The following is a 20,920-nucleotide window of genomic DNA, read 5'->3' as shown; positions in this document are numbered from 1 at the left end:
TTTAATTCACAATCCAACAGACATAAAAAATTATACTCCTTACAACAGTCCAACGGAAATAAAATGATATGTTCTTTACAAACCCTATATGTCAAAAAGCAGAATAATCTAGATAGTATGGCATTTGTACTCTATTTGATGTTCACCCTTCACTATGGTTTTCTTGCCATGTGCTATTACAGTGAAAGACAATTAAACTCTTAAGGTTGGTCAATCTGGAAACAAAACAATTAATGGTTCAAGCTAATATGCTTTTTAAAAGAAACTCAGGGGACACATTTCAGCTGATTTTCTTGGTCTACAAGTTTGATTCCTATGTCCTGTGAAAGCTTTTAATGTCACAAATGGTGCATAGTATACATCTCAATAGCTTGCCTACATATATGTGTAACTATAAAAAAAACTCTTAGGATGTGGGTATTGTTGTCAAGACCAGCCTTACTTGCACTTGAGAAAGTGGTGATGAGTTGCCACCTTGAAATGCTGTATTCAATAAGATGAAAATGCTCCCACAATGCTGTTACATAGGACATTACAGGATTTAATCCCAGCTACAAAAAGGGGCACTTGTTCAAACTACTTTGGAACCAGCGAAGTACGCTTAATGTAGAAAAAGCTGCTGGGCCCCAGCTATGCTTTTATGTGCTTTGGGCAGCACTGTCAAGCCAATATTTGTTGCCCATCTATTTTTGCCTTGAAGGCATTCAGAGACAACCATATAGTATAGAGCTGGAGCCACATGTAGGCTAAGCCAGGTAGGAATGTAATAAATAGAGGCAGAAGTGGCCATTTCCCTCAAGCTTGTTCCACATTAAATAAGATAATGGCTGATCCTTAATCTCAACTTCACATAGGAGAGGCAGATTCCCTTCCAGTTCAGTTTTCACAACAATCCAACAGCTTTCATAGTCATATATTTGAGTATTAACCTACAAGTTACCAAATTTATTCATTTAAGGGTCACAACTTGCTTTAGATTGGACCCTTGATCACTTGGTTGCTAATTCAGGACAATAACCATTGGGCTACTCTATGCCTAACCTGCATAATCGCTGGCCTGGTTTTAAAAGAAGTCTCTCAAAATATTGTTGTAAGCTATTCTTTTGGCAATGCAAAGTTTATATATGTATAGTCTTGGGCAACAAAGACAATGTTGACAAACAAGATTTGTATTAACTATATAGGTTGGATATGGTATATTCCATATGGTGATTAATCTTGTGTAGAAATAGGTTTAATATATTCTACAAACTGCTAAGGAAGGTAATTTCCATGCTAATTTCAAAGCCTCAATCTGACACACAGACATACTAAATTAAGTATAAACATACTAAATTGAGATGTTGCTATTTCAGATACAACATTCTCATATATATTATCCTAGACAGATACCAGTGACATAGAATCTAGTAGCATTCAGCTCCTGGTGACAGAAGGAATGTAGCTCTATATCTGGCACATAGATACATATGTGAATAGAATCTTATGTCCAACAGCTGCATTATTATTTGAGCTTACGTTTTCTTATTTTGACTTTCTTCTCAGCAGGCAGTAAATAAAAATATCATACAACATAATTAGAAAAATAATCTACTGAATGTCACTGATAGTTCAGGGTATAATAAATCTTTTTGTGTATAGTGTGAATTATTTTCCAGTCTAAATTTATTGCTGAAAAAAGAGACATTTCATCTTGTACTTATCAGGACAATTTGCAAAAATACCAAATGTAAAGGGAACAACAATCTATAGAGTATGAAAAGAGATGGCTGATTGGTTAGTAAGTGGACTCTGATTGGTAGAGACTTTGCCATGGAGAATGCATCAATTGATGGTTCCTGCCTGATAACTGCCAGGCATTGTTTGAAAGTTAAACCAGGCAGCTTGACTCTGGTCAAGACATTACCCTGAGGAATGAACTAGTAAGTGGTTGTCACTTATTTTGTTTAGCTAAAACAGTGCAATGTGTGTGCATTTCCTTTCTGCCTGCAAAGAACAGGGCCCAGTGTATTAATATTTGTAGTTTCCAGTACACACAACTGTGCCACACTGCAAGCCCAACTGACAATCTTAAATTGGTTGTCAGCGTAATTCTTAACATACTGAAGATTATTTAGTAAATGTCCAATCACGGAATCACACCTAATGTTGGACACTGTGTTTTGAGTTTTGCAAGCACAGACTGGTTGGGTATGTGGGCCATATGTCCCAAAGACTGGTGGATCTTATCAAACAGCCTGTCCCTTCTGCTGTTTGCAACAGGCAAGGTACAGACCATACTCAACCAGCCCATCCTTGCAAAACGCAAACCACAGTGTCCAATATTAGATGTGATTCTGCGATTGGACAACATTTGCAAAATAATCCTCGCTGTGCTAAGAATTACGCTGACAACCAATTTAAGATTGTCAGTCGAGCTCGCAGTGTGATGTGTTTGTGTGTACAGGAAGCTACATATATTAATACACAGGGTCCTGTTCTGTGCAGACAGAGAGAACATGTACACACAATTGCATCTGTTACAGCTAAACAAAATAATTGACAGCCATTCACTGGTTCACTCCTCGGGGCAATACCTTGTCTAATTAGAGTCAAGCCGCCTGGTTTAAATTTCAAACAATGCATGGCAGTTAACTATCACTCACCATTAACTGGTGCATTCTCCATGGCAATGCCTCCACCAATCATAATCCGCTTGCCAACCAATTAGCACTCTCTTCTCATACAGTATATATTGTTGTTCCCTTTACATTTGGTATTCTTGTGAATTGACCTGATGAGTGTAAGGCAAAAAGCTTTGACAAAAAGTCTGTTTTTCAGCAATACTCAAGTTCTGTACTATAAAAAGACTAAATTTATGTCATCTTTCATTGAAAGCCTATGAACCGGAAAAGTGCACATCGCACATCACTACTTTTATTGCCGTTAGCTTGTATTGTCCATTGTCTTAAACTGTGACAGATCACAAGAGCTGAGTTTCGTGATCAGTTCCCAAACTAGCCCTTAGATGGAACCCTACATGAATCTCACCTGTCAGATGATTATGGAACAGCTTTGACAAGTGACTAAAAAGCCTCCTGCCTGACCATCTGTCAGGAATCAAGATCCAGATGGAGACAAGCAGTCTACAAGAGGAGAAGCATATTTAGCAATTAAAAATACTGATGTATACATTATGTAAAATTTTCTTCTGTGAGAAAACACAGCCAAGGATAAAGAGTTAAGGATGGAATCTCAAAATAAATTCTGGAATTTGGAGCAGAGCAAAGAGGGGGATATAAGCTACACAAAAACATTTAGGAGACACATTCCCTTCATCTACCACAGTGACATTAATGGTACCATCAGTATTGACACAAACTGAGATATCGGAATCATATATCACAAACCCAACATTATCAGCACATCAGCAGTCCAGTTTGCTGATTGGAGCTTCCTTCCCAGTGCTGGGATTCGTCCACCACTGTGGCCGTCTATTGAAGTGTTTACTCCTGCCTCCCAGCCAGACCTGTCCATTTGACTGGCTGCCACCTGGGATATGGGGCTACAATAGGGCAGTTCGACCCCGTCATCAAGAATGGCAGGACCTCCACATCCTGGCCTTGCTTATTTCTTCAGCCATTTTAGGCCATCCCCATACCCTTCCTGCCTCCCCTGTAAAAGCAAGGCTATTGTCTTATTGTTGATAAACAGCTAATATCCTATTCTCGTTTCACCTCCAGTACATGTGAAAGTCACCCACAATAATAGAGTTGCAGTAGTAATGAAGACCCGTGCTCCAGAACTAACCGTACCCCTAGCTAATCCTTCCAGTATAACTTGTTTGGATCCGCATGGAAATCAAGCAACCGAAAGAACCGAGTTTACTGAATGACCCCCATGAGAAAAACAATAGACACAATTTCCCTTTCATAACTTGTACTTTAACAATTAAACTAAAATCAACATAAATTAAACACAAATCAACAAGCAAATTACAGTCAATATGAACTATAAATTATAGATTAAGTAGCTGAAACAACAAAGATAGAGCTCACAGATTTACTAGACAGTGCACTTAGCATATATGGCACTCATTTCAGCCGCAAAGTCCTTCAAAGCTCTGAACTTGCTCCTATAGAATTCCAGCTCATTTTTTTCAAGGATTTAGACTCCGATTCTCAGCCAACAGCAGGACCCAACCAACCTGAGTTTTATCTGCACATCTGCAGGTGCTCAGTTAATGACAGTCTTGATGGCTGTATCAGAAACACCTTTATGCAAACCCTCAGTAACAGCCCTGTGCAGTGTATGACTGGTCTGTTCAATCAGTCTCTTTAAAAATGACCAGGGCAGTGGCAATAACTTTATCTTTGCCCCCAGATCCAGCCTTTTTTCAACTGCACCATTGGGTGATCTGAGCTTGAATGGCTCTATGCCTTTAATCTGGTCTCAGCCAGCTTCAGTTTCCTCAGAAACCTGAAGGTCCATTTCTGTTTCAGTTTTCCTTTTAGTTTTGTTTCCCTAGAAACTTGAAGTTTCAGTTCTTTTTTTCAATTAGGATCTGACTCAAAAAAAGCTGCAAGCTTTGAATCCACAGATTCCATCACAAGCTACAACACTGACATCAAGAAGCTCAACACCGTCCAGGACAAAGCAACCCGCTTGATTTGCACCCCATCCACAAACATTCACTCCCTCCACAACTGATGCACAATAGCAGCAGTGTGTGCCATCTACAAGATGCACCAAGGGTCCTTTGACAGCATCTTCCAAACCCACGACCACTACCATCTAGAAGGACAAGGGCAGCAGACACATGGGACCATCACCACCTGGAAGTTTTCCTCCAAGCCACTCACCATCCTGACTTGGAAATATGTTGTCGTTCCTTCACTGTCACTGGGTCAAAATCTTGGAACACCCTCCCTAACAGATTGTGGGTGTACCTACACCACATGAGCTGCAGCGGTTCAAGAAGGCAAATCACCATTACCTTCTCAAGGGCAATTAGGGATGAGCAATAAATGCTGGCCTAGCCAGTGATGCCCACGTTCCATGAATGAATGAAAAAAACACTACCCTTCAAACTGCAATCACTCCTACCTAGAAGGACAAAGGCAGCAGGTGCATGGGAACACCACCACCTGCAAGTTCTCCTCCAAGCCACACACCATCATGACTTAGAACAAGATAGCTGTTCCTTCCCTGTTGGGTCAAAAACTGAAATATCCCCCCAGACTGTATTGTGGATGTACCTACACCAAATGGACTGCTCCATTCAAGAAGGCTGCTCACCACCACCTTCTCAAGGGCAATTAGGGATAGGCAAGAAATGTTGGCCTAGCCAGTGACACCCACATCCCATGAAATATTTTTTTTTAAAACATAACCTTTTAGAATATTGCTGCTATTGAGACTTTACAGAATCTGTGAAGGCATCTTAGCATTAATGAAGTAGTAGGGCCTGTAGCAATAATAGGTTTCTCAGGAATTTGCCATATTCATGTCTCATGAACCAAAGTGTCCGTGCGAGAAACCTGATTATCATCAGTCAAATTGAACTGGAGACATCCGATAAACAGTCTATACTTAAAAGGCTGCCTTTTCATTTTCTGAGCCATTCTCAGCAGGGGAGGCCGGCAGTTCATTTTGAACCCAGAAGCTTGAGAGGCAGGCTTGTCAGTGGCTTCTTAACTAAGCCATCTTCTGTGTTTCTTGACCAATTAGAGGGGGCAGTTGTAATGATGACCCATTGCTGACTGTTGAATCTTCACTATTTAAAGGGATCCTGCAAGGTCAGAGTGCAGAACAAGCATTCCACAAGTCTCAAAACAGAGCCAGTTATTTGCCAGATGGAGGGTCGATAAAAGAAGGCTGCACCAAAGTCCTCAGATGCATCCCCAGGCATCATGCTGTGGGCTGTAAGGGCCCACAGGGAGAATCTGTTCATCACGGACAGGAAGAAGGAACTTGCCTAGAAAACAAGCAAGTGTAGCTGTAAGTGGTAGAGGAGATGAGCAACAGGATTCTGGTGCCTCACTCCTGCATACAGTACTGCAAGGGGTTCGAGGACCTGATCAGGGCAGGAAAGCTGAGCACATTCAAGTGTAAACCCCTTTGTTCTGCCTTCAGCAATTATCTCCTGCAAATTATTCCTTAGACCAAGACAGCTTGTAACTCTTTTGTTACAAACCAAATAAACTAAGTTAAAAAATCAAGGACAAATTAAAAGGCAGCCCCTCAAAGGGAAACCACAAAAGCAAAAGACAAAATTTAAAGGAAACTTACAAACATTAAATCAAAATGTGGTTAAAAGGGTTAATAAAGCACCTCAGTCCCCACAGTGCCCATCCCCTCTCCATCCCCACCCCCCGAGCATGGAAAGCCTCGGTGCGGGCGGACACCGCGCGCTTCTTCTCCAGGGACCACTCGGCCCTGAACATAGCCGTAGAAGAGAGGCAGACAGTCAGGTCGGACGACCCCCTCAATCACCCGCTGCCTGGACCTGTTAATGGCCAACTTGGCCAGGCCCTGCTCCTTCCCCGCCCCGCTACGCACAGGGTGCCTGTAGATCAGGAGTGTGGGGCTGAAGAGCAAACAAAACAAAAGCAAAAAGTTTTTCAAGAAACTGAAAAGGGGGTGCAGGCTGCAACAGCTTACATGTGCGTGGTCCACGGACTCCACAAGGCCGCAAAAAACACAGGTGCCTTGGGTGTCCATGAACCAACACATCCTACAGCAGTATGGGACTACTACATGCAACACCCTCCATCTCAGATCCCCAGTGGTAAGGGGGAGGAAACCCTCATAGAGGGCCCTCCACTGGGGACCTCCACTGCCAGACAGCAACAAAAATAGGTGGGAAGGCAAGTGGTGAGGATGGCACAAAGGCAAAGAATCTACAGAGGGATATAGATGGGTTAAGTGAGTGGGCAAAACGTGGCAGATGGCATTTACTGTGGGAAAATGTGAGGTTATGTATTTTGGCAGGAAGAATAAAGGAGCTGAATATTATTTGAATGGAGAAAGACTGAAGAAACCTGCAACACAGAGGGATTTGGGTGTCCTCATGGATAATTCCCAAAAAGCTAACATACAAGTTCAGCAGGTAATAGGGAAGGCAAATGGAATGTTGGCCTTTACTTCTAAAGGGAATGGAGTATAAAAATAAGGAAGTCTTGCTAAAACATTACAAGGTACTAGTTAGACCACACCTAAAATACTGTGAACAGTTTTGGGTCCCCTTATCTAAGGAAAGATATACTGGCATTGGAGACTGTCCAGAGAAGGCTCACTAAGTTGATCCCAGGGTGGAGGGATTTTTCTCATGAATAGAGGTTGGGTAGGTTGGGCCTGCACTCACTGGAGTTTAGAAGAATGAGAGGCGACCTTATTAAAACATATAAGATTCTTAGGGGGCTTGACAGGGTAGATGCTGAGAGGTTGTTTTCCCTGTGGGAGAGTCTAGGACCAGAGGGCATAATCTCAGAGTAAGGGGTCACCCATTTAAACCAGAGATGAGGAGGAATTTCTTCCCTCAGAGGGTAGTGAATCTATGGAATTCTTTACTGCAGAAGGCTGTAGAAATTGAGTCATTAAGTATATTCAAGGCTGAGATAGATAGATATTTAATTAGTAAGGGAATCAAGGGTAATGGGGAAAAGGCAGGAAAGTGGAGTTGAGAATTATCAGATCAGCCATGATCTCATTGAATGGCGGAGCAGACTTGATGGGCCGAACGGCCTACTTCTGCTCCTATGGCTTATGGTCTTAAGGCACGCCAAGGCGTGTCTGGGTGGCAGGCAAAGGCAAGGAAGTGAAGGGTATGCAGCAGCAGTCCATACTGGAAACCCCTCCCCGCCGTGCTAAAGGGCATGGAAGGCATTTCCGTGAGGCAACTCAGGTTGTGGGGCTCCAACTCCCAAGGGAGGGTTTGGGGCTTGGGCCCAATGTGGAATTCCATCCGAGCAGGGGTACGCTCAGACGGCAGTGAACCCATTCCTCTTTCTCTTCCGGCACCTTCTCACAGCCCCATCTGACCAATCACCACTAATGCTCACCTTCATCTTATTGCAATGTCACATCTATCCCCTGCAAATGTTGTCCTTCCATTCTCTGAACACATTCCATTTCTCAAACTTAAAGCTTTCTTATTTTCTTTCGTTGCAAAAGAACAGAGCACGGAAATCCAGGGTGGTGCTGCTGGTGTTGTGTGGCCCTCCAGTCATTAATATCTTAACCACTGTAGAGGATACACTGGAGATAAACATGTCGCATGGCCATTGATGATGGAGTATTAGGAGTCTCTGAATTAAATATAACATTGCCACATGGCACACAACAGTCGCTCATGTTGAATTGATGTCAGCAGCTACTAAAATATGAATTAACCTTCACAAGGTTAACTTTGAACCCTCCAACCTTATCAGTTCGAATTTATGTCTCTCATTTCCAATAGGTCCCAGAGGAATTCTTCAGGAGGTGATGCCAGACAAAGGCAAAGACTCCTCGAAGAAGGCCATGTGCTTAGAGGGAAGCATCATCACACGACTTGTGCACACCGTCCACCAGCTCAGATATACACACCTCGGTGAGGCCTCCAAAACAGGTAGTTGGCTTCCCACATGGTGATACAGACATCGTTACGAACATGAGCATGTTTTGGAGACTGGGACAGCAGTAGAGAGTGCCCATTGGAGAGTGCAGGGCCCTCCAAACTCTGATCAGCTGAATGCTTGGGGTCATCATTGAAGAGGACTATTCTGGAGCACCAGCAGAAAATATCTGAAGTTCTTTCAGCTTTTCTAGAGACACTGTGCACAATTGCAGAGATTGGAGGAGGCCATCCAGGATGTCTCAGATGTTTGCACTGATGTCTACATGCATGAAAACAATGGCCCAGCTGCATGTGGCATCAGACGCAGCAGGAAACTGAGATATTGCTGGCCCTCACTAACGGCCTGCACACTCAGGATGAAGGAAAACCTCACCTTGGCCATTGAGCAGTGACAAGCAGCAAAGTGCTCTCTTGGCTAGCAGGGAAGTGTGGTGGAGCATGAGTGGGAAGATGGAGAAAGGGCAGCCGCAAGTGTGGATTCTCTTCCCACCCCTGCTAAGACAAAGCCCCCCATACTGCCTCCCCTCCCCATAGATGAGTCTGCCTTGCTGAGGTGCAGCTGGGGCAGTCTTTAGTGGGGCCCTCAAGGGCTCCAAAATTCAGAGAATGTCAGCCACAAGCGTCTGAGTAGGGGCATGAGCAACCTGCCTCTAGCTGCTGCTTTGATGCCAGAATTCCATTTTGATGCCCAGCGCTCTAGCTAATGCCTTCTGTTAAACACATACATCTGAACACAGGCTCAGTAGCAGGAAGTAACCCTCATATCCTGCTTCTGCCACCTCCCCCCACTAATAACCAGCAGTATTTAAAGGCATCATCAGTTACTTTCAGGTTAGTTTCTAATTGATTTCTGCTGGCTCTGACTGCAATTGTAGAAGTGTTTGGTGATTTTTAAGAGCTGTATAAATTTTCTGAAGTATACAGGGAATGGTGTGCCTTGTATTGATGGACTTTGTCCTGACTTTAGCGTGTCTGCACAGACCTCTTGCTCCAAGACTTGGGTACAGTAGTTTACATCTCCCTTGGAATACAGCATGCCAGGGAGAATGATCAGATGTGACTCAAAGCAGGACAAGCTGCTGGAAGAGGGAGCACAAGGAAGCAAAGAAGAGCTTTCCTTAGGGGGGCCTCTCCATCCAGGGTGTGTAGGGAACAATTCCCCTACCTGAACCTCAGCAAGGAACAGTGTGTCAAACATCTCCATTGAAATCTTCCACCTGCTGCATCTGTAAGCACGGAGCAGGGCAAGGACAGCCATTGGCTCTGGAGGTAACTTTATTTTTATTATTCATTCATTCAGCGTCGCTGGCTAGGCCATCATTTATTGCCCATCCCTAATTGTATTTGAGAAGGTGGTGGTGAGCTGCCTTCTTGAACTGCTCTGCAGCCCATGTGGGCCGGGACTTTCCTTGCCTGCGGGCATGTTCTGTGACGTGAGCGGACAATATGGCGAGAAGGCCAAAAATTGGCTTCATGATGTTGAGAAACCAGTTTGCGGTCATCCACTCCGACAATGACGGTGGGCTGCATTCCCCGCCATCAGACATCGGGAATCTCATTGTAATACATCAGCATATTATTATTCGGCCAGCCCGCCAATCTCATCCCCCCACCCCGCTGGATCATCCGTCCATGTCAGCGGGAAAACAGGTCAACGTGTTTCACAACAGTATATGTAAGGTAAAAGCAAAAAATTGCGGATGGTAGAAATCCAAAACAAAAACAAAAATACAAAAATACCTGTAAAAACTCAGCAGGTCTGACAGCATCTGCAGAGAGGAATACAGTTAACGTTTCGAGTCCCTATGACTCTTCAACAGAACTAAGGAAAAATAGAAGAGAGATGAAATATAAGCTGGTTTGGGGGGAGGGTGTGGGACAGGTAGAGCTGGATAGAAGGCCAGTGATAGGTGGAACAAGACAAAAGAGAGGGACAGAAATCCTGTCGGAGAGAAGAGCAATACTTCTTAAAGGTAGGCATTCGGAATTTATTTAGAGTTTACTTATCTGTCACAAATCTCCCTGAGACAGGACTTTGCCTCAGGAAGCAGTGCGCTCTTTTGCACGCATGCGCAAAAGAACACACTTTGACAAATGGGGATTCCTGCATAGTGCTTCCTGTCGGGCAGGCCGCTGGGTGGGCCTTAATTGGCCTGCCCACTCAAAATGGCGGTGGGCTCCGTTTCAGCGGTGGGGGTTGGCTGCCTGCCCGTCACCGAGCCAGTGGGGCCCACCCACCATCTGAGGGCAAAATTCTGCCCTAAGTGTGTGAGAATGAATGGTGATATCCCTTGAGCTGGCAGTGAGTGAGATGCCAGTGAATGTGTGATGGGCTTGAGTGTGTGAGTATAGAGTGATGGGATGGTTGCTATACCCTGGCTGCATTGGATGAGATCATTCATCCTCTATCTGCATTGGATGAGCTTCTGTGCAGCATTAGCACTGATCACCACTGCCATCGCCTAGCAAGCTTGAGTGGTAATGTGGCTGCCCCTCCTGCAACCAGAGCAGGAGGTAGAGGACATCACAGCAGGCCTCCACAGCACCCAAAAGGTGCTCGAGGGCTGCAGTCTTCTTGCCTTTTGAGACCATGTCTCCTTTGCTGCAGTCCTGAGGTGGAAGCACTGAGCGTGTCTGTACTTTAAGCATGGTGCCTGGCATGATGAAGCGGCGAGGGGATGATGTAGCAGGTAAATGAGAGCCCGCCTGCCATGGAAACGGCGTGTTTCCCAGGAATGCATAAATAATGCAGTGGGTTTGGGGCGATAAGGCATGAAAATCCACCATCACAGCCTGAACATCATTTTACCCACCTGTTACTATACTTAGTGCAAATCTGGGACAATTCTGCCCCAGATGGTGTGCAATGTGGTGTAGGTACATCTACAGTGCTGTTAGGGAGGAAGTTCCAGGATTTTGATCCAGCAACAGTGAAGGAACAGCAATATAGTTCCAAGTCAGGATGGTGTGTGGCTTGGAGGGGTACTTCCAGGTAATGAAGTTCCCATGCACCATGGCCTTGTCCTTCTAAGTAATAGAGGTCATGGGTTTGGAATGTGCTGTCGAAGGGGCTTTGGTGAGTTGCTGCAGTGCATCTTGTAGATGGTACATACTGCTGTCATTGTGCGTCTGTGGTGGAGGGAGTGAATGTTTAAGGTAGTGGGAGTACATACTTTGCCCTTGTTTCTTCTCAGTGCTTCTTCCAAGTGGTTTCTTGCTTGGCTTTTCACACAATAAGCCAGAGATTGTGATCTGTTACCTGCCTCTGCATTCATAATGTTCCTCTGTCTTTCTCTCTTCTTCCACTTAACTATGTGATTCTTTTCAGGTAAAGGTGAAGAATATGTGTTCGGAATTAAATAGCCATCAGCAACTTCCATTCCATTCAATCTTGCAATTAACTATTATTCCGTTCCCCACTTCATGGCTCCTACCCAATTGTCTACCTACCTCTTACATCTATCACTACATCATTCTTTTTGATGTATCTGCTCAACCACTATATCATCTCCTTCCCCTTGCTCACCTCACCCTCACCCTTTCATTCGCACTGCCCACTTTCACTCTATTCCACCAATAGCAGGCGGTGACAGACCAGGGACCATACTTACCCTCGCTCTGTTTCTATTTTTCCCTCCCCCTTACACTCCCCTTCCTCTTTGTTTCCCTCAAAGGGGCTTTGTTTACTTTCAAACTCAAATGTGTTTTTTCAACAAAATCAGGTTAGAATGTAGAAAGAATCTGTCTGGCACTCTTCCTTTTTGTGACCATCTCTCTATCTCTGTTCAATCCCTAAGTTACTGTCTCTCATCCTCCACCTTTTGTCTCATAGCAATTAGAATTTCTGTATCGCACGTATAAGCAATTAACATTTTCCTTTTCTGTCATCAAAACAGTGATGCAATAATTCGTTAACTTGAAAATTCAATCTTATTGTGAAATTTGAACAAATATTAAATATAGAAAAACTCTCTCATCTTCCATTCTCCATATTTATTACCTGGTTCCATATACCCCCACCCCCCACCCCCCACCACCACCACCACACCCCCGCCTCCACCATTTCCCTTTTTCTCTCTCATAACCTTCTCTAACTCTCTCTCTGTCTCATTCAGTTTCAGATGCTTCCTAGAGTTAATTGAGCGTGAACCATTGCTATGATAAGTGCACAATCAGACGTATAGCCTCTCTGTTTAAAAAAAAACTTAGCATGAGTTTTACCTCAATAGGACTTTAAACATTTGTCCTCTTGTTTTTCAAAACTGAGTAGGAAGTGGAAGAAGCTAAAGGAAAATGTGTTATCAGTGCAACTGAACAGCACTGATAAATGCTGGAAAATTAGGTGCAGTGCTCTAATTCAGCCCACAGGTTTACAGCTGCGGACAAGACTAAGGCAAGCTTTTGAGAGAGGCTGAAGCCTTTGAGTATAAAACACAAAAAATAATTCAGTGGATAACTTTAATTAGGTTCTTAGAAATGGACCAATTTTACAGGTTAGAATGTAAAAATGTTAAACTAAGGCGCTGTTATATTGTCCAGGTAACTATGAAGGATCCTTTGGTGTTACTTTTTTAAACAGCAGGGATTTAACCTGATCAACCTTCCTCCCTCAAATAACATCACCAAAAGCACAGGTGTCTGGCCATTCAGTTGATTTTTGTGAGACCTTGTTATGTACAAATTTGCTGTTGCATTTACGTACCTAAAAATATAGAAAGCAGTTCAAACATACCGCTTTGGTTGTGGAGTGCTCTGAACATCCTGAGTACATGACAAGGTGCTATTTGAATGCATGTTCTTTCTTCTATTATAATGAAAGGATATTGTGTACTCACACATTCCAGAGATAACCTGAGATAACTGTCAGTGCCCTACACTATCTTAAAAAAAATGTTTTGCTTGTACTAAGACTGTTTCTGTAAGTTACAGTTCTTAGCTTGGAGCAGACTTGCAGGCAGTGCAAGCTGAGATATTGGCTCACAGTCTGTGACTTTCCACCACCAATGGACAGATAATTTAAGGCTTCAAGCCTTCAATTTTGCAACCTGCACTCCTTCTGAGCAACACTGCTCACTGGCAGTGCCCAGTCACGCAGTCAGCTCTGTAAATCACACACATAGTGGTGCTGGAGTGAAATTAAACTTATGATATGATCTGTGCTCCAGAAAACATTTTCAAGCTGGCAAAGGATGTGCAGCTAATTGGAGTTCCACTCAGGAATACCAAGCGTGACCCTTTACCCATTGAGTTCCTGACTTCAACCATCTCACTGCGAGGATCCAGACACAAAAGAAATCAGAAAACCCATCACCTCCAAACAACAGAGGGTTCTGATGGAAAATTCCACCTTAACTTTTCTCTTTCCACACTTGACTTTCAGCATATTTTGTTTTTATTTCAGATGTTTGTCATCATGTTATTTTTAACCACTAAACATTTATTTTTATGTTCTTAATAGGTTATATATGCACTAAATACCAAAAGTGATGAGTATGAGGCTTCCCTGCAGGCTATTAAGGAAGCTCACCAGGAGGAGATCCAGCATGTCATTGCTGAGACACAAGGAAAGATCTTACAGTACAAAAACAGAATGGGAGAAGAAATGGACTTGCGGCACCAAATTCAATCCCTTGAAAATACCCTGCAGAAGAACAAGAAACATAAGGAGGAAGTCTTGGCTGACTTTGAGGTTTACAAGCAGCAGGTGGAGGAGCGGGAAAAGAACCTGGAGAGAGAACATGCAGAAAAAATAATGTCACTGTCCAGGGAGATGCTTGACATTAAGAAGGAATTTGAAAGCAATCTCCAGCACCTTATGGAAGTTCAATGCAGGTTGGAACAGGATAAACAGTCAGCAATAACAGAGATTGTGAAAGTAAACCAAGAGTCAGAAAACCTTCAGGAAAAATGCAAAGCACTGAGGTGCTGCTTTGATGAAAAAATCAAGATAGAAGAAAAGCACAAACTGGATATTCAAAGTTTGAATCAAGAGTTAGAAATCCTAAAATCTGAGAAAAAGAGACTAACTACAGATTTTGAGAAAAAAGTGAGTAAACTACAGGTCTCGCATCAAAAGGAACTGGAAACTTTGAAAAAAGCTCTCCAGCAATCGGTGACTGAAACACTGAAACAATGGCAAATAGAACAAAAAAAAAGTCTTCAAGCTCAAGAGATAGCCTTACAGCTAAAACTGAAGAAATTGGAGAGTGAAATGGAAGTCAAATGTCAAATGGTGAATGAGTTTAAAAACCAATGTCAGAAATTACAGGAACTTCTGAATACTGCAGAGCTCAGAATCCAGGTGAGAATGCAATATAAAATGTTTCAAAGCTGTTGAAACAAACTGGTCGAGTACACAACCTCTCGCAGTATTATCATTCACTATCACATAAATTAGTATATTTTGTTTTATTTTTTGATTTGTGCAACTATCTGTGCATCTCCCTCCACATCACCCATCCCACCTCCCGGTGCTGCTCTTCATCATCCTCCATCAATGTTAGAGAAACCTTCAGTCACCAGGGTCACATTCTTCTAAATTCCCTCCCAAAACTCTTTCCGTCTCTGCTCCCCTTTCCTCCTAGACACATTACCAATATCCATATCTTCAACCCCAAGTTTTTGGTCACACCTCCCTTCTTTACCTGTCTCGGCATGTTTTCCTTATGCCTGTTTGTGAAAGCACCTTAGGATGTTTTATAGTTCATTGTTTAAGCAGCCATATTACTGAAGGTTGTAGTGGTTTCTGTATTTTAGTACAGTTCATTGGGATACATAAATTTTTAAAATTATCTTGACCATATAGCCTGAAAACAATGTTCTAACTTTAAAAAAAATCCTTATTGATACAGTACAAAGCTTTTCTCAATCCATTCCGGAAGGCTGTGAGTCATCCTGGTATATGGTTCCAAAGATGCCTTGTTATGATCCTGGACCAGACCCCAAATATTCAGTACAATCCAGTTAGGGACCAGTAAATTGTCGTTTAAAGCAGACAAAGAGCGGAACTTTCTGTGCCCACTGGCGGCGTGAGCAGACAATATGGCGAAGAGACCAAAAATCGGTTCCACAACGTTGTGAAACCAGTTTGCAATCGTCTGTTCTGCCCGTCAATGGCGGGCCGCATTTCCCGGGGTCAGACATCAGGAACTTTATTGTAATACATCAGCATATCATTATAATCCCAGCTCACTGGAAACATCCCCCACACTGGATCACAGCAGCATCTGGCGAGCTGCACTTTGAGGGGAACTCGGAGGTGTGTACTGTAACGTTGTCCAGCAAAACTGTGGGTCACCTGTTGGACTTCAAGGAAGAGACACTGCACATTCAGGCGAGGGCAGAGTCAAGCCACTTTTTCCCAGCTGGATGACAGTGCGGTGCCAGGGCAAGGGATGCCCTGCAGTTGAGGTGACTTGGGAGAGGCAGGGGATGCACTGTGGTTGAGGTGGCTTGGGTGGTGAGGGGGGGTGGTGGTTAAGAGCTGCATTGCAGATGATCGTAGTGCACAAGCACATACGGGGTGTGGGGGAGGGAAGTGGCCACGCATTAGGGAAATCTTGTATAAAGTGATCATTCCTCTGCAGCTGAGACAGTTCAGGCGCAGCCACATTGACATGCTTGCAATCAGGCCTCTAGCTTATCTGCCCACGCAAGCAATACAGAGACATGAAAGTGCCACCAAATGCTCCAGAGCTTTTCACCCCTTGGGCACAGACTGCAAACTAATGAGTATTTTAGTGGACTGCAGAACAGTTGGACAACTACGCATATTGTACAATCTCCTTGCTAAATCTGGCCATGGAGCAGTCACTGATGGACTTGCTCACAGCCCCTTGCCATGTCATCATCCCGGTTTGGACCAGTCTCCCTGATGGTTCAGCCTTGTAGTGCAGGTTAGGAGAATGCCTGTGCCTGAGCTGAGAGCACAGCATGCAGTCCAGTGGGCAAAGCTGCGGCTGATTGGTCAGGTGGAGTGAGTCGGAGGTGGGTGGGGTTTCGGGCAGCCATCCAGCACACTAAACTCTGGCTATCCAAGTGGTGGCCAGCACTCTCTGGGCTGTATTAAGGGGCCTTCAGACTTAACCAAAACAGGTTCTTAGAAAGCCCAAGCTAACACACACATCTCTGTCTTTCATCCTGCAGAAGAAGTACATCAGGAGCATGGAGACTGGTGACCTAGCAGTATACCTCGGGGCTTGCAGATAGCAGAGGCGAAGGATAAGAGAGCAACATAGGCACCTGGCTGGGCCGAGGGAGGAGCAGCACTCTCAGGAAGAAGGGTTGGCTGGAGCTCCTGCACACACCACTGAGGAGCCACAGAGAGCCGAGCTAGACCCAGGGTCTATAGATGCCACATTTCATCCCTGTAGATGATCGAGAACCAATGCCGCCAAAGACTGCGCATATCTGGGGAACTGGTCGGTCACATCTGCCAGCTGCTGCATGATTTGACGCCATGGGGACATGGAGGGCATCCACTGCCAATGGCCATGAAAGTGACCATGCCGCTCAATTTCTACACCAGTGGCTCCTTTCAGGGCTCTGGTGACCTCTGTGGGATATCACAAACCTCCACCCACAAATGCATCCATGAGGTCATGGATGCCATCTTCGCGAAGGCACACAACTTTGTGCATTTCACCTGGGACCAGGAAAGCCAGGATGCAAGAACAATGGGTTTGCCCAGATCTCAGGTTTCCCATGGGTGCAGGGTGCGATTGAATGCACTCATGTGGCGCTCAGATCTGTATGGCAACAAGCGGTCAACAATGTCAACTGCAAAGGCTTCCACTCGCTGAATGTTCTCGAAGGCGAAGATGACGGCGAAGAGGCCATTGCATTGGCCAGACGGGGCAGGCATGCTTGGAAGGCCCTCATAGTTGCTAGATTCTGGTGGATGATGATGACATGTAGTGAGGAGACACCATAGATCCTCACATTGCATCTATGAACTTTTGACTCCAGTCTGGCTTATGGCAGCGCACATACCCTCTGTGATATGGCTCTTGTAATGGAGATACAGCTGAGGCCCTGATAGTCACTTGATTCCAGGAGGGTGATGATGACATGCAGTGAGGGCACTCTATAGATCTTCACATTGCCTTTATGAATGTCTGACTCCTGTCTGGCTGAGGGCAGCTCATGTGCGCTCTGTGATCAGGGTCATATCATGGAGACCCAGACGTGAAAGTTCAAATGTACCTGATCCTTTGTCCGCCTTCAGCACCTGAGCCCTTCAGGAGCACAGCATCACAGGTCACAGATGCTGAAGAGATGGGGCCAGCCTCACCTCAAAGATGCTGAGGTCACACAGAGAGAATGATGGAACTCTGTGGCACCTGCCTACTACATTCTGGCAGCAATGACAAGCACCGTTGAGGTGCAGGCATCAGTAATGTGTCCAGCGAGTGTGAAGCCGGACCATCAGTTTGATCTGAAGGCTGCACAGAGCCCGAGGAAGAGGCCCTGGACTGAGACACCTGCCTTTATCTTGTGCAGGAACCAAGGTTTCACATTTGAGTGACAAGAGCACTGCTCATCAGAACAAGGAGCCATAGGGAAGGAGACATTCTTGGGAGTTTATTTGCAATAGTGAACATTATGTACAAGTGATTAACACCCGTGTCCAGGCTGTACAATCTGTGCTTGCTTCGGCAGCACATATACTAAAATTGGAACGATACAGAGAAGATTAGCATGGCCCCTGCGCAAGGATGACAAGCAAATTCGTGAAGCGATCCATATTTTTTTTACATTTTAATTTAAAGTTTGTAAGTTTCCTTTAAACTTTGTTCTTGGTTTTACAGCTGACCTGAATTAGGGGCTGTGCCTGATTTATCCCAATTTTGTTAATTTAGTCTAATTGTTTTGACTCTATAAGAGTTACATCTTCTTAACCCTGCTGCTACGTCTTGGTGCTCCCCCGATGTCCACAGCGGAGGTGGAGGCAGCCTGCTGACTGCTACACCTTATCTGTCAGGCATCCTCTGGAGGGCTGAGACCTGGTGGGCCCCAGCCTGCTTTTGGGGTCCTGCTGTGTGGCAGTGGCTCCCTCCTCGGCCTGCAGAGCTGGAGCTGCTGGGTCACAGGAAGAGGGTATTCGGATGGGGCAGACACTCTCGGAGTCATCTGGATGGATGGGCCAGGGTGTGTACCTGCTGACCTTTCTCCCTGTTGGTTCCTGAGGGCCTCTGGCTGACTCCTTGAGGAGAAGGGGAAGCTGGAGTGAAATCAAGCTGCCCCGCACCCCTCTTGCATACACACAGTTGGAAGCCAACTATGGCATCAGCGATTGAGTTGAGCCTGCGCAGCAGTGCAGGAGTGATGTCCTGGACCAAGGTCTCCATGGCGGCTGCCATCCTACTAGCGTTGACCTCAGTGCATTGGCATGCTGGCGCTATCACCTCAGCTTGAAGGCAAATGGACTCCTCCTTACAATCTGAGGAGTGCAGCGGACATCGCTTCTTGATGTTCCCAAGCTTGCCTTTGCAGCTTCAGTAGCTGAGGTATGACTGAGTCCAGATGCTCCTCATCTGACTTGGACTCAGCAGATTTCTGGCTTCCAGCAGTCCTCTGAGTGCCAAACACCCGGGAAGTCCCTGCTGCCGCCTGCTGTGGATCAGAAAGTGCGATGTGCTCACCAGACTGTGAACCTGAGGTTACTCTAAAGCTAGGTCCGACTGAGGTGTGTTTCTCTGCGCTGGTGGAGGGTGTAGGTGAGCGCTTTGATGGGACTTCCATGAGGGTGTCTTCAGATTCCTCTTCTGATGTGTCTTCGGGGCTTGATTGGAGGCCCTGGGTCATGGACTCCACCGGATGTTTTCCAGATGTGCCTGCGGAAGCAAGAGGAGATAATTAGTGTATGGCAGGGAACTGCAGAGCAGGACACATCACTCACAGCATGGCTGTCTGATGGATGTTGCACTGCTGGATCCTCACTTGGTAGAATCCTGCCAACCTGACCTTCAGCACAAGACCGGTCCATATCCTCACCAACCAGCTGGATGGTTCTATTTTCAGGCATTCCTCCACCAGTCTGCGACCTCTGAAACAAAAACAAAAATAGCTAGATAAACCCGGCAGGTCTGACAGCATCTGTGGAAAGGATGACAGAGTTAACGTTTCGAATACGTATGACTCTTTATCAGAACTAAAGAAAAATAGAAATGAGGTGAAATATAAGCTGTTTGAGGGGGGTGGGGCAGGCAGAGCTGGATAGAGGGCCAGTGATAGGTGGAGGCAAAGAAAAGATTGCCAAGGATGCCATAGACAAAAGGACAAAGGGGTGTTGACGATGGTGATATTAGCTAAAGGATGAACTAATGGTGATATTAAGGGTGGAAAGCAGGATGAGCAATTGACAGATGGCCCTAGTGGGGATGGGGTAGGGGGAAGGGATCGAAATAGGTTAAAGTGTGGAGATAAAACAATGGATGGAAATAAATTTTAAAATAATAATAGAAATAGGTGGGAAAATAAAAATATATCTAAAAGATATGTAAATTATTAGAAAAAAAGGGGGATCGGAAAGGAGGTGGGGATGGAGGAGAGAGTTCACAATCTGAATTTGTTGAACTCAATGTTAAGTCCAGAAGGCTGTGAAGTGCCCAATCAGTAGGTGAGGTGCTGTTCCTCCAGTTTGTGTTGAGCTTCACTGGAACATTACAGCCGGCAAGGACGGACATATGGGCATGAGAGCAGGGTCCCTGTTGTTATGTGCCAGCTTGTCCTGCATGAATAGAGATGGAGGGACTGTAAGCAGGACACCTGCCAGGCTAGATGATAAGTGTGCCTGGCATGTATGGGTGGTGAGTGGTCCTATGGATGGGATGAGGACAATGACGGTGTGTGTGAGAGAGTGAATGGTGATGTCTCTTGAACTGGCAGCGAGTGAGGTCCCTGTGGATGCTTGATGGATTTGTGAGTGCGTGAGTTGAGAGTGATGAAAAGAGTGACTTATCCAAGTGGAACGGAGGAGATCATTCGTCCTCTTGCAGCGCTGGGTGGTTATCCTCTTTTGTAGGGCGTTGGCACTGACCATCGCTGCCACCGCCTCCCAAGTCAGATTGGTGGTGTTGCTGCCCCTCCTGAAGCCAGGACAGGGGTAGAGGACATCACGGCGGGCCTCACCGGTGTCCAAAAGGCATCCAAGATATGCATGATTAAACCTGGGGACAGCAGCCTTCTTGCCTTTCGCGGCCATGTGTTCCTTGCAGCAGTTGTGGACTGGAAGCTGCACTTTAAATATGGTGCCCAGCATGATGATGGGATGGCGTGATGGGTGAATGACAGCCCGCCTGCCATCGAAATGGCGTGTTT

The 20,920-nt window shown here is 45.1% G+C and overlaps 1 non-coding gene across 1 annotated transcript; it reads left to right on the top strand.

Annotated features, from left to right (window-relative positions):
• The first annotated feature begins 18,243 nt into the window (after positions 1-18,243).
• LOC121285740 lies at positions 18,244-18,350 on the top strand. The gene has a single exon (XR_005944765.1). It is a non-coding gene; the product is annotated as a U6 spliceosomal RNA (small nuclear RNA).
• Positions 18,351-20,920: the final 2,570 nt, after the last annotated feature.

Source organism: Carcharodon carcharias, chromosome 1 (assembly GCF_017639515.1).
Source record: "Carcharodon carcharias isolate sCarCar2 chromosome 1, sCarCar2.pri, whole genome shotgun sequence".
NCBI lineage: Eukaryota > Metazoa > Chordata > Chondrichthyes > Lamniformes > Lamnidae > Carcharodon > Carcharodon carcharias.
The sequence above is the reverse complement of the archived record's forward strand: the minus strand, read 5'-3'. Positions and strand labels throughout refer to the sequence as shown.